This window comes from Tursiops truncatus, chromosome 17 (assembly GCF_011762595.2).
Source record: "Tursiops truncatus isolate mTurTru1 chromosome 17, mTurTru1.mat.Y, whole genome shotgun sequence".
Taxonomy (NCBI): Eukaryota; Metazoa; Chordata; class Mammalia; order Artiodactyla; family Delphinidae; genus Tursiops; species Tursiops truncatus.
The window spans coordinates 60,740,417-60,766,389 of record NC_047050.1 but is presented as its reverse complement, the minus strand read 5'-3'; the positions used below and the strand labels follow the sequence as shown (position 1 = coordinate 60,766,389).

General features: G+C 38.8%; 1 long non-coding RNA gene across 1 annotated transcript in view; it reads right to left on the bottom strand.

The window, feature by feature from the left end:
- Nucleotides 1–5,561: 5,561 nt before the first annotated feature.
- LOC141276865 (uncharacterized) overlaps nucleotides 5,562–25,973 on the bottom strand; it is a 204,897-nt gene continuing 184,485 nt past the window's right edge. Inside the window, exon 3 of the long non-coding RNA XR_012327115.1 lies at nucleotides 5,562–5,679. This is a non-coding gene — a long non-coding RNA (uncharacterized lncRNA). The remainder of the gene's footprint in view (nucleotides 5,680–25,973) is intronic.

Below are 25,973 nucleotides of genomic sequence, written 5' to 3'. Positions count from 1 at the left end.
CTAAGTCCTTGGGTTGCTGTGAGATCCTATGTGTAAGTCACAAAGCACCTCAAAGGGGTAAGGGACTCCTCTTATTCTTCACTGCTGTAAAATGTGATTGTTACAGAGAACAACAGTCAGCTCTGAAGGGTCATTTTCCGGTAATCCAAGTTGTTTGTTCAGGAAATTTTGAAGCTAAAGGGTCAGATCTGTGCTTTCTATCATTTTGAGAGAGACACATCTCACAGACTCTTACCCACAAATTTACCACCAGATTCAATACTGATCATGGCTCTCCAGGTATCTCTTTCCAACAAGCCTTTCGAGAAAGTTTTCATGGAAATTTAATTTCTACCTAATTAATCTTGTTTCGCAAGTGACATTGAAATAAAGTTAAAGATACATTCTACTAAGGGGGAGAAGTGTCCTTAGACTTAAAAAACCACACATGCATGTGTGTAAGCATAAACACATACATACAGAAATTACATAAGCATAAAACATTAATAGAAATAATAAGATTAACTGATATATCATATTAAACTTTTAAAAAAGGATATTTGAGGTTGGGTTCCCCAGGATGTAGAATTCTAGGAGCAGATTAGCTTGCAAGAGTACTTTGGGCATTAACAGCTATAGAGAAGTGAAGGAATCAGGATTGAGCAGAGGAAGGAATTGAACTGTGATGCACTTGTAGTAGAAACTTCAGCAGATCCTATGGGGAGCTCTGCAGTTGGCTTAGCCCTTCACTGTTTTCTCCCATTAAGGCAAGGAGGCAGGCCTTTTATACCCCTATATTGACTTGTCCCAAGCTATCCCAGTGAAGGAGGGTAACCCCGAAAGCAAGGTGGCTTTCTTTCGCTGAGGATAAGTCCCAGAGAGGGACTCAGCTTAGAGATAACAGTCACAAACACTCCCAGGACCTGGAGAGTTTAGTTCTTCAGTCCTGGAATGCGATCTGGGTGAACACCACCGAGTCCACTCCAGTCCACACCTTGTGCCTTTCAATTCCACATACATCATATAATCTGTTCTGGGAGCAGTCCCACTGTTCCTGGAGGAAGCTTACGAGGAGCTGGTTAATGAGATGAACTACAGGCAGCAACAGGGAAGCCAGTACTGAAGCCTGATATTCATTGTACTCCTGCTTCACCAGCCATTCAAGATTCCCTTCACCATCCACCTACACTGCTGTTAGCCTCACCTGGTAGAGGAACCCAGACCCTCATTCCTGAACGGTTACCATGCCCTTCTCAAGCTTTAGCCACTGAACTTGTCCATTTGTTATCAAAGTTGGGCAAGGGTACCAAGAGGTACCCAAGTGGATCATCTGAGTGCCAAGCACATTACTTACTGCCCGTATAAAAGCAGTCTTACCCCCTCTAGATGATCAGAATCATTCGCCAGGTTGATGACTCCCTTCCTTGCGTGCTGTTCTCACGACACAAGAAGAGTCAAGTGACTGCACAATTGCCAAAGCTTCAGCTCTAATGGGATTCTTTCTGAGTTCCCTGGCAGAAGCTTTCTCCCTCTGGTTACCAAGGCTCAGAGTTGTCAGAATAAGAAACACAAATTCTCTAAGTGGGTCACTGGGAGTGATAATTAAATAGGCTACTTTTATCTTCACTGCTTAGTTCTAGGATCAATGTGTTCTCTCTTTGGAAGACACAGCACTATATTTGGCTCTTAACTTGAGGTATATACAGTATTTCCCAAGGTGTCCTCTCCAAGCCTCAGGTGTTTGTTCAGCAGGCGGTACCACTGCTAAAATAACTGACAGCTCCTGGGAAATGTGGTTTGTAATAGCGCCAAGAGATCGCAAGAGGATAGGCTAATACCAGATCTAGCCTGCCATGAGGCAGGTCAGTTATTCTGATGTTACCTTATATGGACTCACATGTCAATGGAGCAAATACCCTGCAAGTTCTTCAGTTGTGGAGCTGACTCAGCCCTATTGGCAGAAAAGGCAAACTCATATCCCAAAGGGTATGCATATCAGTTAATTTGAATGGCAGCCTTTCCCAGGGTGGAAGGGGCCCTATTATAATCAATTTGCTATCAAGGAGCTGGTTGGTCTCCTCAAGGGCTGGTGCAATATTCAGGGCTCAGATTTGGACTCTGTTGTTAGCAGACTGAAATTTGGTAAAGGCAATCACTAGATTAGCCTCGGTAAATGGAATCCATAAAGTCTGGCTGATGCCTACTCTGTTCATGTGCCCAGTGTGCCAGTGTTAGAATGGCTGATGGCAACTGGCTGAGTCACTCAGACTACTTGGTTGTCTAGTGTCTCTTCTATGTTGGATGTTCTCTAACTGGCATTGCTAAGCAGTAGAAAGTCCACCACGCTTCACGACCACTCCCCATCAGTTGTCCAAATGCCTGTTCCCCAGAATTTTTCATCCCCAATCTTCTACTCTTTCTTCTTCCAGGCTTCTGATTAACCAACCAGGCTATTTTCTACGCCCCATGTGTCTGTATTATTCTTACCTCGGGCTACTTCTCTTTCCACACAAAGTATCAATGGGTAGCTAGGTGTATTGCCCAAAGTTCTGGCCTTTGGGATGAAATTTCCCTTAAAATGTCTTTCAGTGTCAGTCCTGAATGGACTATAGTATACCTCTGTCCAATTTCAGTTTGTATCTATATACTGAGCTGACCCATTCATGACCGAAGCTTGGTTTATTCCCTCCTCTGTCAGCTGGTCATAAGGAAGCTCCCCATATGTTCGCACGTGTCAGCTGAGGGAGAGGGCTTATACAAGAGTGGTGGGTACCATGAGGGTCTAGGTCTGGGCCACCCGCTAGTGAATCTCACTTATGACTTCTAGCCCTATTCTTGTCTGATCCCAGCTATACCACTTTCTTCTCACAGTGGATTACAGCTGGCCAGGCCAACATTATGATGTGGTGAGTCTGTCTGAACTCTACTCACGATAAACATTTCTAGTTGCACAGCCGCTGGCTGTCCCATGGTCAAGCATTATCTCTTTACCAGGGCCCGGTAGCATATGGGAGGTGTTTTTCAGAAAGTTAGTAACAATTCTTTGATCTAGATGGCATGGTCTTACCACACTAGCACTTTACTGTAGGATGAAGGGTATTCTGGCACCTGGGGTATATTTTTCAGCCTTTAGGGCTTCTGTTAAGCACTCCTAAACAAAATGAAATGACAAATTTGACATCTTGTTACATGTATATTCTTGACCTCATTAAGGTGGAAGGATAGATCTTGGGGCCACTCTTCAGCATAGCTTACACTTATCAAGGCTTATAGGAGTAGAGCTGAAAGGAACAGAGGGAACTTTTATAGGTTTCAATGGCCCTTTTCTTCTAATCATTCTGAGAATCTAAAAGGAAATCTAAAAGGAAAGTATTATCAGTGTCCTCTAAGATGCCCTCATATGCTGAAATTAAAGGCAATGTCTACTTCAACTAAGCCTTTAAACAAAGCTGGTACAAACACAAGAATCAATCAAGTGATTCTATTGAACGTGAGAAAAGGTGAAAGGCAACGAAAATGAGGTCAGAATCAGAACTGGAGCAGACTGCCCATGACTTTTCTTTCTTCTTTCTAAGGGTATAAAAGCATACAGTTTCTTCATTGTCTGTGTGAAAGGACTGTTTACTTTGCATCTAACACAGAATAAGGAGAGCCTTTCTATTCTGATTACTGTAAAATGAAGCATTCCTAACCCATCTGAGTGATGGCATTGTCTTCTAATAGGAAAGGTATTTTGTGTTTACCAAAGTACAGCCTATCTAGAAAAATTGTAAAATAGCAGAAGCCTAAATGAAGACTTGGAGGAAAATTAGGGTATTATTTAAACAGGAATTACACATGATATTGTACTATAGAACCTAAGACGGAGCAGGAAAACGTTTAAGGGGAAGGGATTTTCCTGTTCTTAAAGAAACATGTATGTTATTAGAGAATTCTGAGCCCTGCAGACTTGAGTTCACTGTAGCAAAAAGGCTCCGCAAAAGATGAAATCATCTGTATTATATTATGAGCAGTCAGGCCAGTTGAAAACGGACATTGAGTTTGCAATGTGGTAGATATTAGCAAACACTTAAGAGAAACCACAAAAAACCTCATGCATTGGCCTGGAGTAAGCCTTCAACATCTGCTCAGGCCCTTCAGAGTCTACACTGCTGAGAACATGTCAGTTGGTTGGTCATTCCTCTGAACTTGAAGCCAGATGAGCAAATCCAAGCCATTTTATGGTACAATCATTCAAATCATTCCAGTATGTTACAGGACTTTTTGCCTTTGCCTTGAGCTTCAAAAAGAATTAGGCAGCATTTGCAACACTTCACACATTCCAAGGAAACGATTGGATCCAATTGCAAAAGTTTTCAAGTTCAGATGAATTTTTAATGTATAATTTATGCTGAACATCCAACTTAAAATGATACTTTGCTATAGAGTCATGGTGCTACAGTACAGCAAGGCAGTTACTGCTCTGCTTATTATTTTATCACATATGCTATTTATATTTATTATTTTTATTTAATAAATACTGATTTTGAAGTGATGCTAATCCTTTGACAGTCTCATCATAGGCTTCATCCAAATGGAGTAGATTCACCAATCAAGTTTAAGGTCTACAGAAGGGCACGTAAAGATGACCATACAATGAGAGGAATTCATTTACATCAAAATTTTCAACAAATGCTTTTAAAAAATATATTTTTTACATTTATGAGGCTGAAAACAATGGAGCAGATATTTGGGTTATTTCACTGCAGTGACATGTATTGTCTTGCTATCCATGAAATATCTCAAAATACATCATCTTTGTTTGAGAATCTTTATAAGTACACTGATATACGCAGGGCTGGAAGTGAATACCATCCTTTCACTGCAGAATTAATCTCATTCTCAGAAGCAAATTATTTTATGGAAGCCCTAAAATATTTAATGCGTGCCTAACAGCCTCAGTGTTTCACAGTTAGGTTAGAGTTTCTCCAGTGTTTTTCCTGTTAAATTATTGCTGCCTGGCAGGAAGTGGGAGTAGGGGAGAGAGAGAGGATGGGGGGAAAGGACTTTGCAGAAATTTTAAGTTGCTTCACAAAATGCTCTTTTATGTTTTTCCTGAAATTCTGAGATGCTTAGTCTACTTTTTCCCCTTTCAGAGTTAGGATAAAAACAACAACGTTTGGACCTGTTCCTATGTGCCAAGAGGTATGCTTAATCCTCTATTTGCATTATTTTTTAATGTTTACCCAAAAACAACCCCATGGAATCTGGGCTGCTATTATTATTCCTATTTCCCCTGTTAAGGAAAGTGAGAATTACAGAAATCAAATAACAATCTTGAGCTTGTACTCCAAGGTATCCAGAGGATCCAAAGCTTAAAGTCTAGTTAACACCAAATATTCTTGAATGAACAGCTAAAAAGAATCAAGTGTATATTATGCTGTTGAGCTTATTGAAATCCACATCCTGGGAGTCAGGATACTAGACCACAACTATATAAATCCCCTAAATGGTTAACTGGGTTAACTCTCAGCTAATTGATTTTCTTTTTCTGGACAAGATTTTTTAAAAGAAAAAAAAGAAAACGTAAAGGTAGGTCTTACTCATTTGGAGTTTTGGAGCTGACAAACCAAAGATCCTTGAATCCTTTTCAAGCAGCTGTAACCATTAGATGATTAGTTGGCTCTGTAGAAATCACAAGGGAATTGGCGTTTCCTGCTCCTGAAAAGGAGTACAGAAATTAATGGTCTGCTTCTCCACTCAAATGTGAGCATCTTAGGATGCCTGAATTCTCTTCTGGGTTTTGCTAAGAAAATGTCTAACTCATATTTGCAAACTTAAAGAGTATTTTGTGAAAACACACTGATATCTTGAGCCTCAGCACTTGATCCACATCTGCAACACCCCAGAGATTTAGGAACCTAGGAAGAGTCTTCCATCCCTTTTTTACCCTGCACTTTATTTTCAAGTCAGTTCCTGGGACCAAATAATGCCATAGCTCTGAGGCACCTTAGAGAGCATCCAGCTCAGTGTCTCCTTACTGGAACTACTTTGGGAATTCAAAGGCTTCCTAAGGAAGACTACAGAAAGGCTAGTTTTACTGGAATCACATTCTAATAGGTCAATTACTCTGTACTCTTTGTTTACCTCACTTGCCCAAGGAGATACTAGAGGTCTCAGAGTTTACCTTCTCTAATTATCTTTCACAATCAGCCTTTGCTTAGCTTACACAATGAAAGCTATCTCACCTTCTTTTGAAATGTTTCTTGGGTGAGCTACCCAGGAATGTAAAATCCTCTGGAATGCTAAACAAAAGGGCAATTTAAGAATGGAGAGCTCCTGAGGGCAGAGCTCCAGGAGAACAAAGTATAAGAGAATTTTCTCAAGTGCTACTTATTCTCATATAAAGATGAAACAAATGAACGCCAAAGAAGTTAAGTGACCTACTGATGATCAGTGCAGCTACAAAGTAGAGGATTTTAGGTTTGAAATAGCATATGTCTGCTGGCTGCAAAGCCTGCCACCTCCCCTCCTTACCGTATTGCCTTAAAGCATGTCGAGACTGGTAAGTCTGGTACTAAATGTCTAAGTTCATTATTTTTTTTCCTTATCTTACCTTTCAGTATTCAAGTCTAAAATGGAGACGGTCACAAAAAAGTCAAAGATTCCAGTGGAATTAAAACTATAGCCACACTGCCTCAGTATAGCCAATATATGGCATTACCCTCTAGACTAATACTTCTTTTCTCCTTAGAAGTATAAAAGATAGAATTACAAAGGGTCGTATTATACACGCTCTAAGCATTAACTGCAAGAGGGAGTTTAATAGCTAGTTTTTTAGCCAATTTTTGTAATGGCAATTTTCCTCCCTTTCTGTGCTCTCTGACCGTTTCTCCAACCTAATTTGGTTAACAAGCAAATTGTGCTTTCAATTGCCTTTACTTAGCCTGGGCAGGTAAGTAGTTGAGAGTCATTTTACATTTATTTCCTGTTTTTTCCCTTTTGAGAGGACTTCCCAGAGCTGTGTCACACACCCTCCATCTCCCCAAATTGCATTCCTTCAGGAAAACCCTGCCAAAACTTGGTAGTGAGAGATTTCCCTTAAAAACCTGGGCATGAAGCTGAAAAAGTTTTCTGACCCAAGAGAAACTCCACCAACTCCACGTTCAGTGACATATCCCATATGTGATATGATTCAGAAATGGAAGAAAATACAAATTAACTTACTTACAAAACAGAAATAGACTCACAGAGACAGAAAATAAACTAATTGTTACCAAAGGGGCAAGGGGGGGGCAGGAATAAATTAGGAGTTGGGGATTAACAGATACACACTACTATACATAAAATAGATAAACAACAAGGACTCACTGTACAGCACAGGGAACTATATTCAATATCTTATAATAACCTATAATGGAAAAGAATCAGAAAAAGATATATATTCATATATATATATAATATATATACAGCTGAATCACTTTGCTGTACACCTGAAACTAACACATTGTAAATCAACTATGCTTCAATAATTTTTTTTAATTAAAAAAAAAGAAATGGAAGAAAATAAGAAGGAAGGAGGGAGGAAGGAAAGAAGGAAGGGAAGAAGGAGGGAAGGAAGGAAACTGGGAACCAAGGGTCTGAGTCCTGATTTACGTTTTACCACTGCCTCACTCTGCATACTTGGGCATTCTCTTTACTTCTCTTGCTTTCTGTTTATATAATCTGTAAAAATGGATTAATAATTCTATCTTTATAAATTGTTTAGAGGGTGATATGGGATAAATAAGTTAGTTGCCGAGTTTAGTTCAGTTTCTTGTGCAGAATAAACTCTCAATAAATTACATGTAGCATTATTATGGACTTAGAGATGAGATGTGACTCTGCAATGAAATTCTCATTTACTCAGCAGAACTTACTTAGGGAACGCATTTGGCTCCTATCTGGATAGACCAGGTGAAGGGGTAGTCCTTCATCCAAAAAACAGACCAATCTTCCCTTCTCTCCAACTCATACATTATTATTTCTGGAAGAAATATTATTTAGTAGAACAAGTTCAAGCTTCCATTTCCCAATGGAGAGACATTGAGAGAATGGTGAGAACAAGAGAAACAAGGAGTGGACACATGGATAAGTTATCATCGATTTTGTGGATGAATATTCAAATAAATGACTACTGAACAAAATCAACCCAATCAAATGCAAAGTATATACTTTCAGATATGTTTGAGTTGTGTTTCAAGGAATTTATCAAGCCACCAAGCTTTTATTTCAAATAGATGATAATAAGTGACATCAAAAACTGTTCTTTTCTATGTTTGTTAGGTATTTTTTAAATGTTATTTAATTATTTTTTTAATTTAATTTAATTTATTTTTGTATACAGCAGGTTCTTATTAGTTATCTATTTTATACATATTAGTGTATATATGTCAATCCCAATCTCCCAATTCATCCCACCACCACCTATTTTATTTGTATTAATTCATTTAATCTGTACAACAGAATGAGATTGATAATAATATTATTACCCAAGATTGGCAATAATATTTGAGATTCGTAACAATATTATTACCTATTTACAGAGGAGAGTTTATGGTTCAGGAAGGTTATGTGATTGATCTATTTCACACATCTCATAAGTGGTGGAGCCAACATTTGGATTAGGCATTCTGGTTCCAGAGTAGCTGCCTTAAACAGCAGCATATACTGCCTATAATTTTCAAGATAATTAGAGGTAAGGGAAGAGGAGAAAAGAACGGCACATCTGTGAGTGAGCTTACTTACCTAAACAGCAATTTTCATTAAGATCTCCTTTCTTAATGAATATTATAGTGAATGTAAAATATTTCATGAAAATAAGAATTTACTGCTGTAGGAATTTTTAAAAATTAATTAACTTATTTATTTATTTATTTTTGGCCGCTTTGGGTCTTTGTTGCTGCACCCAGGCTTTCTCTAGTTGCAGTGAGTAGGGGCTACTCTTCATTGCTGTGCGCGGGTTTCTCATTGCGGTGGTTTCTCTTGTTGTGGAGCATGGGCTCTAGGCGCGCAGGCTTCAGTAGTTGTGGCGCACGGACTTAGTTGCTCCGTGGCATGTGGGATCTTCCCGGACCAGGGCTTTAACCCATGTCCCCTGCGCTGGCAGGCAGATTCTTAACCACTGCGCCACCAGGGAAGTCCCCTGCTGTAGGAAATTTTATGATCATTCCACTGAAACAGGTCATCTTAGGGACAAAGAAGAGTCAGCCTTTAAGCTTAATACCCTAACCAGTCTGGTACAACTTCAAAGGAATTAACATACTTCAAAAGCAAATGCAGGATTCACTTGTGTGCAAATAGCAATAAGAATAACAAGGACAATAATTTACTCTGGCTGCACAGAAGTCACAGTGTTCCTATTTCACTTGCAGAATCTCCAATATATTACTAAGTATCAAACATATGAGAAAGAGACTAGTTTGGTTAGGTCACCTTGTACTTGGCCTAGGTGGAATTGCTCTCCATAGAATATTGTTGGAAAGTATAGAAGAAAAGTTATCACAGCAGAATCTGCTAAGGAAATATACCTAGAGCCAGAGATTGGATCAGGGCCACTGTTATACAGACTGAGTCTGAGTCGATTAAAATGGCAATGTCCTATCTGTGGAAGAACACAATTATAGCACCAAGCCATGTCCATAACTTGGGAAATAAATTGAACAGGCACTGCAGCTGTTTTCATGGAATGGGTGCAGAGTGTTATATAGAACTGAGCTTTCACCAAAAAATACAAAAGAGGAAACTGATTCAATACTTATGAAATTAAACCCTTACAGATCATTTTTCCGATTGTTTGAATATGTTTGCCCACTATTTTATTCATTTTTAAGAGTTTTCCAACAATGTACCCTCAGTTTGGGATAATAAATTGTTGAATTTAATTGAATGGAAAGAGAAATTCCTGTGGCTTGGAATCATTGCTTCTTTGTTTCAGAATTTCCTAATACCTTCAGGGCAAATTTGGTGATGAATTTCTAAAATAAAGCAATTTCCAGAAAGTTCCATCCAACAAGGTCCAAGTATTTCCTACCCGTGGATAGAACATGAATCCCTAGGTTCGGCTGAGCTATCTGGAAAAAGATATCTAACTGCTCAGTTTCCTTGGCTGCAAAAGAGGGATAAATTAATACCTAAATCCAGGGTTCCTGAAGATTAGATGCAGTAATGATGTAAGCCCTCAGTCAATGCCTGGCACAAACACTCAATATATATTATATTAAATCAGCTGAGTGGCTGTTCTAGTTGAGAATGCTTTTCCTCTCTGACATACAAACTATTGTGTTCTATGGACAAGATAATCCTAAATCCCTTATACTACCATTTTGCAACTTTTTTGATTTTTAGGAGGTGGTATGTTGCTGTGAAATTATTTCTGGGTCAAGGTAAAATACCTGGGCTCTAGTCATAAAGCTGTCACAGGACAGGGGATTTGAATGAGCCATTTTGCTTCCCTGTGTCTCTATTTTTCTCATATCTAGAATGAAAATCATGTCCTTGCAAATATCTTTTGAAAAGAAACCATTTAAATAAGAATCAAACCAGTGGTAAAATCTCTAACCTGTCTAATGTCTTACCAAGACTAATGGTCCTGACCCACTAGTGAAAGATAATTCAGTAATCAATTTCTACACTTTCTAAACCACTCTCTCCAGTGGTTAAGGACTCATGCTTAGGTGGGGTTAAGCATGCAATAAGTGGACATGGAACTTAGTAACACTAACTGGACCAGAAGTTAACTTAACCATGGCCCCTGAAAATGTCCTTAGAAGTTTCCTAAACCAATAGAAACATGGTTAGATGTACAGAAATGGGCGCTGCAGGCAAGCTTTTGGCTCTTTCATCACTCTGAAAAGGAAGGAGCACATGTATCACCCCAACCTAATTGTTATTGAAGCTATTTCAGCATATTAGCTGCACAATATAATGAGATAAGCATGAAAGATGGAATTCTAGGTTTAGAATTCAAGTACTAGCCCTGCCACTTTCTAATGAATTAAGTGCTCACTTTCCACATTCTAGAATGGGGGAAATAAATAATACTTTTTTTAGTGTTGCTTTGAAGATTAATTGGCAAAGCACATGTAAAGGCCCTAATCTAATTACAGCTCCTAAAAGATAGTCAGTTAATGTTAGTGCTTCTCCTTCTCCTCCAAGATCAGCTGACTCTCACTGTCCAAATTTATGGAAGAGGAAAAAGAAACAAACTTTAGGATGAAAAATAATTTTCTAAATCAATTTAATTTTGTGTCAAATTTTTAGGCCTGAGAATAATACATCTTTGACCTCCACCTGGTGATTTATAACCAGGGAGAAATGCCTGGTTAGTTGTAGAAACTGTTAAATTTCTAAAGGATGCTACATATATAAATCTAAATGTCAGATATCTATTTATTCAGAGGCTCTGTTATCTCATTTTTCTATCCTTGACTCCCACTAATAAGTAACTCCTCTTCCAACCCTGATATCCATCTGGTGTTCTAGCAACTCAAGGCAGGTCAAGGTTTTACAACACCACCACAGCTAACCCACAGGTGTGTGAGAAAAAATGATTGCTGTCAAAGCTGCTGAGCTTTGGCGTGGTTTGTTACACAGCAATACTTAACTGATGATACGCTCTGCATAAAGTGTGTCTTCACCTTTATAGTCTCCAGTACGTATTTCGTTTCTCAGTTGCCTACTGCCATTAAGGCAACGCCACAGATTTTTGATACGGTACACATTTAAGATACATACTCAAATTTAGTAGCACTACTAAGTGAGGGCTAGCTGCTTTAACAAGGAGACCTCAACATGTAGGATAGTTCAAACCTCTTCAACAGGACTGGGCAGGCAAGCAAGCTGAAGTTGCTTGGTTTTTAAAAGTTCTGAGAGTCATCTTCATTTCCTCAAGCCCAGAAGTTAAAAAGGGCATGGAGGATGTATCAGAAGGGTTTGTGATCCAAGCCTAGAAGTGGCATACTTCATTTCTGCTCATATTTTATTAGCTAGAACTTATTTGTACAGCCACACTCACTACAGAGAAGAACAGGAAATGTATTTTAGTTGAGTGCCAGGAAAAAGAGTATAACGTGCGGTTTTGGTGATCAGCTAGCAGTCTCTGCCACACCCCACACAGCCCTTTTCTGAGGTGAGGAAAAGAGCTGATGAGGGCACCCTTTGCTTCTTCACTTAGGGATCTTTTAACTACTAAGATCTCTATTGCTGCTGCTGCCACACCTACTACTGCTCCATTTCCTATTTCCTACGACCTTTTGTTGAGTTCTCACTGCCTTCCAGGCACTTAATATGCTTATTTTAGTTATTCCTAATATTACAGATGAAGAAAATTAGATTAAAAAAATAAGTAGAAGAGTCAGAGAAAAAACTGTTACGTCACATTCCAACTCATTATATTGTATATCTGAACATAATCAAATTTGTCTTAGATGATCTCAAGTATTTAAGTGAATGAACTATAGTTCTTCACATACACACACACACACACACACACACACACACACACAAATGTTAAAATCCCTGACAGTGGCAATGACAAGCTTGCTTGAGCTAAAGAGACAGGTGATTTTTCATGTTTCTCCTCAAAAAATATACTGTATTTCTCAAAATTCCTTGGAAATTGGAGGCCATATTACTTATTTCCAAGATATCAAATTTCAGTAATTTAATCAAAGTTGGTCAATGCAGTAAGAAAAAGAATTCAGTTGAAAAGTGTCTATTGATCCCTTAAAGAGAAACAATTAATGGCAAATACTTGCATTTCTTGTATGTATATAACTATAATTTGAGAAATATATTTAATGAGTAAGGCAAAATCACCCAGCTAGTTAGTGTAATCTCATTCAGAATTAGATAGTGCTTTGCCTATTTCTGATGATTGGGGGAAACTACTATTCTAAAAATGATTGAAAAATCTTTTTATGACAGTCATAAAATAGGAAGAAAACAATAACATGATGCAGTTACATGATTGTAAAGCTAGAAGAGACCTAAAAACTGTCTGATTCATTCATTTTCAAATTTTAATTTTGTTCTGCTTGGAAGGATTGAGTCCAGATTTTAATCCACTCTATCCTCCTGTTCCTATCATATTCCACTGTTACATCTAGAGAAGCATAATAGAACATCTAGAACTCATTTGAGAACTACTTGAAACCCCACTGATTTTATTTTACATGTAAGGAAATAAAAAAGTAGACAAAGTAGGAGAATGATTGAAAGTCATTCAGACAATCAAAAACTCAAGTGGTATTTTGTTTCCTTTTTCCTCAGGTTAAATATTTCATTACCTACTGTAAGAGGGCAGGAAATGGAGGAGAATAGGGCGGTATGCTTGAGGAGTGGAAGATAAGAAAAAAAGAGAGAGTATACTATTACACTTCACTGTGATGATGCAGCTGCTGTTACAAGGGGTCCAATATATGCCAGACCCTCCATAATCTCATTAAATATGATAAGTCAATTTTTTTTTAGTGTGGAAGGGTGACAAAGATGGGACGGACAGTGACCTAGAGGCACCAGGAGCATCAATGCTGCAGTACATCCCCATCCATGGAAACATAAGAAGCGTGGAAACAAGCACGCATGTGCACACACACACACACACACACACACACACACACACACTTACCCGCCTAAACCAAGACAAAGGATAAATAAGCAGTGTGGGATTATGCTGTGAGGGTTTCAAAACTCACATAGAATAGATATTTTTACTGTATGACGAAATTGAGTCATTTAGGCTCTTGGTCAAGGAAGTGTTTTTAAGAATATTAGTGTAAAGAATGAATTGGAATTAGAGCAAGTAGAAGGGTATGGGAATTAGTAAAACGTAAATATGCAGAAGACTTCGAAGGGCGTTACATAGCTTGTTGTGTAAGTACATGGCTTGTCACTTATTCCTGCTGGCTCACTCTGGCTTCCAAATTGATCAAAATGAAATAATTTAACTTAAGAATGACATGGCCCTTAGCTATTTGAAAATATCTTTCATTGTATTTGGATGACACTAAAGGCCAAATATGTAAGTATGTCATTTTACTTCGGCTTGAAGATTTACCCAAGAGAATGGAAGAGTGGCCTTTCTTCTTTGGTCTTCACCTCTTAAATTCAGGAATTCACAACAGCTTCCTCTATCATATGCCCTGACCGCCTCTGAGTTTCTCGTTAGTCCTCTGGATCTAGTTCAAGACAATATAATTTGGAGATTTTTTGAATAAAGAAGTGGAGACACCTAAACAAAACTATCATGTAATGTCCAATAGTCAATTTTATGTCCAAGACCAATTACGGAAAGAAGGCAATCGTTTTTTGGGGTTTGGGGTTTTTTTTTGTTTTTTTTTGCAGTACGCGGGCCTCTCACTGTTGTGGCCTCTCCTGTTGCCGAGCACAGGCTCCGGACGCGCAGGCTCAGCGGCCATGGCTCACGGGCCTAGCCGCTCCGCGGCATGCGGCATCTTCCCGGACCGGGGCACGAACCCGTGTCCCCTGCATCGGCAGGCAGACTCTCAACCACTGCGCCACCAGGGAAGCCCAATGCAATAGTTTTATATCATTTATTTTGGGGAAATGTTTTATATACTAACTAGGAGATGAACCCAATAATGTAATCATGTTTTCATATGTAAAATTACTAGGATAATCAAAAAAGTAAGCCAAGGAAACAAAGCTTTGCTTGGAATACTATAATTTGGGGTATTTATATTTATGAGATTTGGTGTTGCTGGCCTCACTTTAAAGGTGAAGACTATTAAATAACTATTGGAGATGTAACAAAAGTACATTGAGGCAAATTCCAATCCATAGTGCAGTAAAGATAGAAGAAGGAGGGAGGTTGTAAAACAGAAGGATCAGGCCATAGCCTTTCCTCTACCACTGCTTATCCTAATACCTTAGGGATCCACCTGCCTGGGCATCAGACAGCATACCTTTAAGACAATGATAGTCACACCTTACCAGTCCGAAGACAGAGGGCTGAACCAGAATTTCTCTGAGGTCCCTTCCAGTTATAAAACCCAAATCTAAATGCTGGTAAAAACTTAAAGGAGGCAGGTGACTAATAACCTGGGCCTCCATGACAAGTAGAAGTTAGAGTTCTGAAGATTTTCCCATGTTTCTCCCATACTCCCTCTAGGTTGGATCATGAGATGTACTAATTACCAGTCATAGTGGATTGTACTACCCTTGGCCAAATGGTCCAGTTTAGCTGCTCCCAGTAGAATGGTTATGTTATCTCCACCTTACTGAACCCAAGAGTGTCCATGTGATATCCTTTGGCCAAGGGAATGTAAGCAAAAGTGGCTATGATTCCTTCATGAAAGCAATGCTCTCCAAATAGTGAATAACGTAGGACTTAACTGTAGGGTGACCAACCTTCCTTGTTTACCCAGGTTTGAGAGGTTTCCTGGGATGTGGGGCTTTCAGTCCCAAACTGGGATGAGCTTCTCACCCTTGTTTTTAAAAGATAAAAGCTCCCCAAAGTGCCTGGTATAATGTTGTCCCACGGCTGCTTAGGATCTCCTGTCCAATACCTTTTTTATCTGCTTCCGTACAAACTTAACATTTCTGTGTTCCATGTCCTCCTATTAAAGGGTTACCAGAAATCTGATAAACCTACAACATTCCATATGAGGTCTCTCCTCTCTGAAAGCACTGCCAATTTAATAGGCATCTTCAAGACCTTATCTCAAAGACATATGTAAGTGGAAACATGAAGGTAAGAGATTTTGGAGACTGCAAGAAGATGCTCAATGATCCTCAGTTCATACCATGCACACTGATATAGTGTAGTAAACACAGTTCTGGATTTGCATATATTAGATATAGCTTCAAGTCCCCACTCTTCTACAAAATGGTTCTGTGACCTTGAGATGGCCACTTAACCTCTCTGAGTTTGGGTCCTCATGTTTTAGAAATGGAGCGAAAATAACATGGAAAGAATTTTGTAAACTCTTAAAAACCTGTAACATAGTATTACTTTGCAGTGCATTTATAAAGACTGACCACATAGCTAAATCATATTCTATTCATTTCCCAAAGTATTTTTTTTAATTTAATGATCATTTCCCTTACCCAAACTCACACCCATGTATAGCAAAAGAAGAATGGGCAGGTAGTATCTACCCTACACCCATAAATACAGATATGATGTCAACTTATACCAGGGTACGATTCCAACTTGGTCAATAAAACATGGGTAGTAATGATTAGAAATGCATATTTGACAGTGTAGAGGGCAGTATGGGTGATAGGGAGGAGTTAGGGTAGTAGAAGGAAAAGCAACTCGTCATTATTCTGAATCTCTGTACTAGAAGGCAAAGAAAAAGTACACCAGAACTCCTAATAAGTGCATTTTCACTTTAAATGGGAGCTGTTAACTCCCCTGTCTGTCTGTTAACTCTGCTATCACAAAATACCACAGAATGGGTGCCTTGTAAACTACAAACATTTATTTCTCACAGTTCTAGAGGCTGGAAGTCCAAGATAAATGTGCCAGCAGATTCAGTGTCTTGTGAGAGCCCATATACTGGTTCATAGACAGTTGTCTTCTCACCGCAACCTCACGTGGTGGAAAGCACAGGAGAACTCTCTGGGACCTCTTTTATAAGAGCACTAATCCCATTCATGTGGGATCCACCCTTATTACCCAATCACCTCCCAAAGGCCCTACTTCCAAATACCATCACATTGGGCATTAGGTTTCAAAGATGATTCATCTAATTTGCCCCTCCAAACCTATACCCTATTTGCTCCTCCCTACTCTGTGCCCTTGTATGAATTACATCAACGGGTGTCTTTGCCCTCTGGCTCCAAATGGAAACACTGGCAGAGACTGGAGGAAGGGAAGTAAGATTAGAGTATTTCCCTCCTGAATGAACCATTTTCTTGAATGGTTGCTGGGGAGTTGACTGTATCCCTCACCTGAAAGTCACAATTCAGGTCAAAGTAGCCTTCTCCACATGACTCATTCCAGGTTCCCATCATCTCTGATTTAAGGCGATGACAGCACTGTGGTGTTACTGTCCCAGGGACATTTTGCTATCAACTTGTGGTTTCCCTACACCTTGTTAAACCTTCTTCAAATAAGCCATTTTGAGAACACAATTTATTTCCTACCAACCCTTGAAAGCATTCAAGTACCTACTCTGTGTCAGATCTGTCTTAACTACACTTGTTTAGATATATATGTTCTGTTTGTTTTTTGGTATGTAAGAATCATTATTTTCATTTATTTATAGTAACACTTTGTATTGATTATGTCATTGAAAGAGAGTCTCTCTCTTGATTCTGCCTGCTTTAATCCTGATAAGAAATAAATTAGACTTACAAGATCCAGTTGTTCTACAGAACAGAGTCTTGACCAGCCTCTCTGGACACTGGTTTCAATGAAGGCTACCGAAAAGCTTACAAACAGAGTCTCCTGTCCTGTGCTTTCCTGCAAGATAAGTGAAACTGATTGCTGGATAGCTTCCAAAGTGCTGTTTTAAAGGCCTGGATTCTCTCTCATCTTTCAGGCCGTTTCCAACTAACACATGTGAACAATCTGAGCCCTGCCAGTGCATTTCCTGGCAGACACAGCATGTGTCACTTTTATTGCTCATTCAGACTTGTGAATTGAAGTGAATGCAACAAATGCTTACTGAGCCACAATTTCGTGCAGAAGCACTTTGTTAGGTGCTGTTGAGAGTACAGAACTAAATTATTGTTATCAGGAATTTAGGAAACAGTTTTTAAATTGAAACAGTGACTATTAGCTGTTACACAGCTTTATGTTTCAAACTTTTACCAGCTATTTATTCACTGTTTCATTTCATTTAAATTTCAGAAAAATCCTGCAAGGGAAGCAATTATTTTTATTTTTATGAATGAAAAACAAGGAGGCTCAGAGATGTTAAGTATGTTACCCATGATTACACAGCTAGTAAGTGGAAAAATTAGGATTTGGATCCACTGGTCCAGGTAAGCCTGGCGCCAAAGCCCATGTTCATCACCATAAACCTAGAAAATGGCACTAGTCTTATTCTGGATTCAAAACAGCTGAGGAAAATGATCTTGCAAAATGTCAGCTGCCCATCGAATCTTACTGCCTTCTCCCTTTGAGCAGCTGGCAGAACACAGGCAAATTATACCATAAATGTGTACAATCATGGTTTCTGAGGGGATGGGTTCCAGGACCCCTGCCGGGATACCAAACGTTGCTGATGCTCAAGTCCCTTACATAAAATGTGTGCAGTATAGGAAGCTGTCTGCTTCTGCAAATTCCGCTTCTGCGGGTTGGGTTCAACTAACTGTAGATGCAAATTCAAACCTCACCTATAAGGAGGGCTGACTGTATTGACTCCTGCAAGGTAAGTCAGGAAAAAAAGGTTGGAAAGGTAGGGGAGCATGTCTCCTCCTAGGTTAAGTCTGCCCAACAATCAAAGGGTTTTTACAGACAGGCTCTCAGACATGGTGAAGCGAAGCCTGGAGAAAATACAGGATGCTTTCATCCAAATGGAAAAGCATAGAAAGCTCCTGATTATTCAGTCTTATTGTATGCATAGTTGGCTGGTAGACAGAGAATATTAGAGTCTCTTTTCAATGTACTAGGAGGACTGATGAATTAAGGGAAAGTGTAGTGATTTCTTCAGTTAGACAAAGAATCCCTTTTTTAATATGATTAATCATTCACTTCATTAATCTTATTTCAAGATGTTACAAAGAAATGTTTCTTTCTTATTATCACACATTACTAGTGTGCCTTTTCCTGGTTACATACCATACTGGTATGCAACTATGCCCCAGAAATTTCCTGTTTAAAACTAGGAGCCTAAAATAGAAGAATTAAATAATTGACACTGTGATAAAGCTAGTTTCTCTCTCTCTCTCTGCTCTAGTACAAAAAATTGCTCCTGGGAAAAACCAATTGCTGGTCCCTTCCTACCACAGAAGCCTTGTTGGGTCTGCATTATAATTCAAGCAATAAGTGATCTAAATTCTTTAGAAGAAAAAAATCTCAAAGGGCCCTCTCTTCTGTTCCACTTTTTAAACAGGAAACATATTTTGCTTTTTAGCCAAAATGACCACATCATTTGCATCTTGGGAAGCAAATGAAGTTTTTTCCCAAAGTTGAATACGATTTCTTAAAGGAGCTCTCCATAATTAATGAGTAGAACCAAATGTCTTTGTACAGGCCATCCTTTTTCAAGATGAAATCTGGCTTGAATGGCAGCAGGTGGATGGTGGAGATGGTCAACTGTGCACGTGACTCAGAAACAGAAGAGAAGTTAGCCTTTAACTTCTATCTGCTCTTCTTTTCATTCACTTCTTTTGGAGCCGGGAACTTGTCCCAGGGCTTCAAAGTATCAAGCATGGAATACGTACAGTGGTTGTGTATGTACTATGGAGTGCAGAATCCAGTGAGCGAGGACAGGCTGGTGATGCATGTTCTGTACAAGTCTTACCATAACATACATTCCAATCCTCCTTCCTAGATTCTGTTAGCGCTCTTTTGCCTGACATGGTGTGAAATGGAGGGTTGATTCAGGACATGAGCTAGTTATATGACTTTGGGTAAGTCCTTTCCCTATGTCATTTCCCCGAATCTCAGGTGTTTCCTTTGTAAATTGCATGAAGTGAGAGTAGACAAACCTTGCTTTTCTCAAACTCTAATATTCCATACACTAAAAAGCAATAGTTTTCATCAGATTCTTCCTCATGGCAAAACAATGTCTTCAGAGGAAGTTTTGAGCTGCCAGTGTGAACATCAGAATTTCTTAGTATGGAACGTAATTGCCATCAATATGATGACTGGATCACTGTTGTTCTGGCCCCTGATTTCATATCTTGTTCCATGTGTAGCAATGGCCAAAGCTCATACTTTGGAAGAACTGAGATATTGATGACCACCCGTGGTGAAGTTTGGCCACTGCATCTGAAACAAAATAAGATTAAGCAATGTACTTGGAAGGCAAGGGTTTACTATAAATTCATTTTGCCAAGTGTGGGTGCCAGCTAAAAATTGTCACTTGCCATTTGCTTCTACAAGGATTAGGTCACTAGCCACTGCAGCCACTGACCTTCAACACAGCCTGAAAGGAGTTCAGGGTGGAGATCAGGAATGAGGCTCTCTGTGCTCTTGGGGAAACTGGCAGAAGAGGCCTTCAGATAGGTAGATATTTTCAGAAGATGTTATGAGCCCAATATCTTGCATCTTCTCACATCTAGAAAAGCACTCAAATCATAAACGGGGACATCTGCTCCTCGTGACTGGCCACAAGCCTTGCCAAACTGTGTGCCTGACTGCACGTAACCCCCCTTACCAAAATCCCATATATACTGACCTCCCTGTCACAGACACCTTTACAGAGCAGGTCCTCAGAGCTATCCTAGATGCTGTCTCCCAGGTTATGGTCCTCATTTTGCCCCAAGTAAAACTTAACTCACAGCTCTCACATTGTGTACTTTTTTAACAGGGGATAACACTATTTGGAAAAGACTGTAACAGAATTTGGCCAGAATAAACTGTATTCAATATTAGGACTGGCCTGGTGAGATATATTCTCCAAGACTTTGGTTATTACAGTTGGACACTACAGCTGTGATGTGTCATCATTGACAAGAAAGTTAAGTCAGTTTCATGTTTCCCAAATATCAGTCATGCATATACCAGCTGCAGAAATTTTTTTTTTTTTTTTTTTTTTTGCGGTACGCGGGCCTCTCACTGTTGTGGCCTCTCCCGTTGCAGAGCACAGGCTCCGGACGCGCAGGCTCAGCGGCCACGGCTCACGGGCCCAGCTGCTCCGCGGCATGCGGCATCTTCCCAGACCGGGGCACGAACCCATGTCCCCTGCATCGGCAGGTGGACTCTCAACCACTGCACCACCAGGGAAGCCCTCACCTGCAGAAATTTTGTGAATCCATATTTTTACTAAAATTGATCCTTTATTTTAATATCATTAATTTATTTAAAACAACTTTTTCACTATTATAAACAGAAAGCCATAAGTAGAAGTAAATCATACAATGAGTAAACAAAACACTGCTACTCAATTTTTAAAATTAAAATTAACCAAAAGTTAATTTTTAAAATGAGCACTAAAAAACTCTCTAACAGAGTCTTTAAAACCTGTGTGGGCATACTCTACCAATCGACTCTTTGGCCTTCCCAACACAGTCTCCTGGTTGTGGACACCAGCCAGTGAACAGCTTTTAGTTTCTCATTATCCTGGCTCCTCTTCATCTGGGTTATCATAGGCTGTTTTCTCTACATGTAAGGCTCTTCCAGATCCCCTTCCTACATTTCTGTTCAATCCTCAGGTTTCAGACTCAGCTAAAGGTCACTTTCTCAAGAAAGATTTTCCTGTCTTTGTGACTAAGACAAATTTACCTGTATCTGAAATCCCGGCGTACCTTTCCTTTGTATGCCTTACTCTGTGGCAATTTTACATTTCTTTTGCATTTCTTTGTTTAATGCATGTCTTGCCCAATAGACTAGCAGTTCCAGGAAGGCAAGTCAGGTTTTGCTCACCCCAGCATCTAGCTTGATACCTGATAAACTGTAGAAACTGGGATTCTTATCCCAGGTCAAGCAACAACAAAGGGTGGAACATGAGGGACAATCTTATATTTTCCTGGAAAGAGAGAGGCAATTTTCCCCCACGAGAAATAAACTATTTCCTCAGGTAAGGGGACACAAATGGGAGTGATTCTGGGGTAGGGAGGTTGAATTTCAGTGTCCTCCACATTTCCAAAACCTCTTTGATCTAGTCATTCCAATTGTTGGGATCCCATTCTTTCTCAGTTCTTCTTTTTTAATATTTAATTAAATTAATTAATTAATTTTTATTTTTGGCTGCATCAGGTCTTAGTTGTGGCACGCATGCTCTTCATTGCAGCGCGCGGGCTTTTCTCTAGTTGAGTTGCGTGGACTCAGCAGTTGTAGCAAACAGGCTTAGTTGCCCCGCAGCATGTGGGATATTAGTCCCCCAACTAGTGATCGAACCCGCAACCCCTGCATTGGAAGGTGGGTTCTTAACCACCGGACCACCAGGGAAGCCCCTCTTTCTCAATTCTTATTTTTACATATAAATACCCTTGTAACTCTGTAAACTTAACAATTAAAATATATATGGATCCATTAAGGAAATCTTTATACGTGAACCACCTGATATTATCGTGCATTCCACCAATGACACTTACACCACACTTTGGGAAACCCTGTTAGAGTTAGTATGGGGTTAATATTCCCGAAGTCATATCACGTTTCAATCATATCACCCTCACCTTCTCATAATATCTAAATCTATGTATCTTTCAAAGCTTATTTTCAATATCTCTTCTTATTTAAAGTTTTTCCTAATTCTCGTAAATAGATTTAATCTTTCCACTGAAAGGCACAGGTCCAGAACTTTATCCAGTTTCCATTTTAAAATGTATCACTTATTCTTTTGGATTGTACTACTTTATTCCCATATCATAACATCACCAATAAACAATCAAATAATTAACCTCTCCTTGTGAGACAGGGTTTTTGTCTTATTTATATTTTAATTTCTCACATTGCCTGGCACAATACAGACATTCAAAGTAATATATAATTGTATAAATGAATCTGGCATGTTCCATTTTTAAAAAGATGCTTAAATTTTCTGGGCCTGACCTTAAAATCTCAACCCATTCCCTGTGTGTGGGATACTTTGCTGTGGGTGACATTTTTCTTCTTTCTTATATCCCAGTTTTTTATAGAGAGTTCTAAGTTGAGAGAACGGACCTCCCCCTTAGTGGTTTTCACAGTCTGGCTGGAGTAACAAGATGTGGTTTGAGAGCAGGGTCTAACTGTGAAGGTACATTAAGCCAAGGGAACATGAGGAGGCAGGGATGTATCATGGGACCTTGGAGATCAAGGATATCCATGTTCTTTGATAAGCTCTTGTTTGATTAAGTTTAGGAAGGATCCCACAAAGTGGGGTACCCCTGTTCTTAGTTTTTTTCTTTGCTAATGTATTCTGAAAAGTAGAATTGAATATTTGATAATAGTGATAGGTAGCTGTTGTTAGTACAAATCACAGTTATTTATGTTTCCATTCCATTCGGCTACTCTAATGAATGTAATTGCGGCCAACGTGGCCATCTTGCCTCTTCTTTCTCTCATCCACAAACCAAATTAATCCTTCTCCAGCACAGCGCCCTCCATACTACCCTCCTGCTGAAAAGCCTTCAACTGCTGCTTCTCTTTGCCTAACAATTTAAAAATAGTACTTAGCTTGGCGTTGGGTGACTTCTACAGTCTAGACCCAACTCACTTTTCAGTTCCTCATACTCAAGTTCAGAAAAGCAAACAGACAATGTCTAGACTGGGTTGTTTCTAAAATATTTTGACTCAGTACTATTGAAAATGAAATATGAGTTGTCAACATTTAAAAATCAGAATAGAGCACACAAAAATCTGGATTTCTGTTTTTCTTGAAAAATTCAGAATCTCTAGCAATGCTGGGTCTTCATTCTTGTGTGACAATATTCACAAGTACCATCAAGAAGCAGCTGTTCCCTTTCAATAGTCAGACCCTCTCCAGTTCTCCACAGACTCCATAATCCCCTATGACTCTTGCAAACACCAGCCTTGTTCATTTTCATTGCCTGTTAAACCTCTGCAGACATCTGCATTCAAGGCCCCTACTCGAGCCATAAAGAACAGTTTGCTGTTAGCCTAATTAATCTGCCCCCACTCAGTTGTTGGAATTGTCCCTTCTCATAGGTGGACACACCTACCTTGCCACATCCCATCTCCCAACAACAGTCAATGTCTTTATCAATACTTTTTGTTTTTGGCTGGGGGGGAGAAGAAAACATGGAATATTTAATGGCCATGGGATAGGCAGACAAAGAGTTCTTAAACAGGACACAAAACATCACTAATCATAAAGAGCAACAATGATAAATTAGATTTCATTAAATTGAGAAATTGTCTTCATCAGAAGACAACAAAGAAAATGAAATGGCAGTTCACAGAGAAGGAAAAGAGTTTTTCAATACATATATCCAACATAGGACTTGTATCCAAAATATATAAAGAACTACTAAAGCTAAATAAGGACAAGGCAAACAACCTAATTTTTAAATGAGGAAAATCTTAAACAGGCATCTTATGAAAAAGGATACCTAATAATGGAAAAGAATCTGAAAAATAAGTGTATATATAGATATATACACACACACACATATGAATCACTTTGCTATATACACATTTAAATTAACTACAGTTCAATTAAAATAATGGTTAATAAAAAAATAAAACAACGCAAGGCAAAAAAGAGCTTAACTAAATACCCAATAAGAACTTGAAAAAAGTGCTCAATATCAAGAGCCAGAAGGAGAGTGCAAGTTAAAGTCACAATGAAATATCATGATACATCTGCCAGAAAGGCTAAAATTTTTTTTAACAATACGATAGGTCAGAGAGGGTGGGAAACAACTGGAACTCTCATACACTGCTGTTTGGAACAACTGTTTTGGAAAATTGATTGGCAATATCTACTAAAATGAAACATGCAAAATCCCTATGATTCAGCCATTCTACATATCTATCCCAAATAAATGAGTACACATGTCTACTCTAAGAAACAGATCAGAACTGTCATAGCACTATTACATAGAGTAGCCCCCAACCAGAAACAGCCCAAATGTCTATCAACAGATAATGGATGAATAATTTATGACATGTTTATACTATGGAATGTTTTACACCAATAATAAAGGATGAACTACTGGTATGCAACGACAAGGATAATTTCACAGAAATAGTGCTGAACTTAAAAAGCTGGCACAAAAGAATACATTCTATATTTTTCCATTTTACAAAGTTCAAAGAAAGGCAAAACTAATCTATGGTGATAGAATTTTCTTCTTAAAAAGTTCCTAAATGATTCTAAAGTATCTAGGTTCAAGAACTACTTATACACTGAGGAGGTAATTGAGGTCCCAAGAAGTTCATCAATACTTTTTAACGCACCCTATCAGACATGCCGTATCTATTTTTCCATGTTCATAATATCTTACAATTTATTTTAAGGAATTCTCATTGTCTTTCCTGAAATAAGGTTAATTAGAAAATGGCTTTTTGATCCTTCTTGAGTTAGACATTGGACAGATGACTAAGAGCAGAGACTTTGTTTTCAAACCAACTTGGATTCAGTTCTCCACTCAGCCACCCACTGGCTTTGTACTACCAAGTTTGAGTCTTTTATGCTTTAAAATGTCAGTTCCTATATCTGCAATGTAAAGCTAAGACTGTGACTCATTTCATAGGTTTTTGTGAGCATTAGAAGAGACAACACACAAAGAGGGCTTAGTACCTACTGGTACCTAATAAGTACTCTCTAAATGTTAACTATACTAACTCTTATTATTAATATGACAGCATTCCTGGCAGTTATTTTCACTGTGCTTTTTTAAAGCAAAGAAACTTTGCAGCTGAATAATCAAAAGGACAATGATCCAGTCTTATTTGCAGCCTATGAAACAAGCAGCAACAAAAATCTTATTTCATCTCTTTTACTAGATAGTAAAACATTAATATTTGACATTTACATAGCACCTGCAGAATATAACACAGCTGGGGTTGGTGTTTCATAAAGGAGCCCTCAAAGAGTTCTACCTTTCGGAAAGATCTCATTAAAATCAAAGCAACATGACATTATCACCCTCCTTAAAGGAATGGCTGAATTATGCATTTTAACAGAGAAACTGACCATAATACAGCATTAGAAATTATCTACTTCTTGTATAAAATTCTTTCACCCTATTACTCCTTCCTGAATACCATGTGTAGACCAGATCAGCTTCTCTCAAGAAAGAAATAATCAGAAATTAAATGATGAGAAACATAAAGAACCTATTGTATGGGTCAAAATAAATAACTGAGGTACTTGCCATACTGGCAAGATGAATGAAGAGGAAGAAAGAGGAGAAGGAGTAAGAGATGGACTTACTATTGCCAA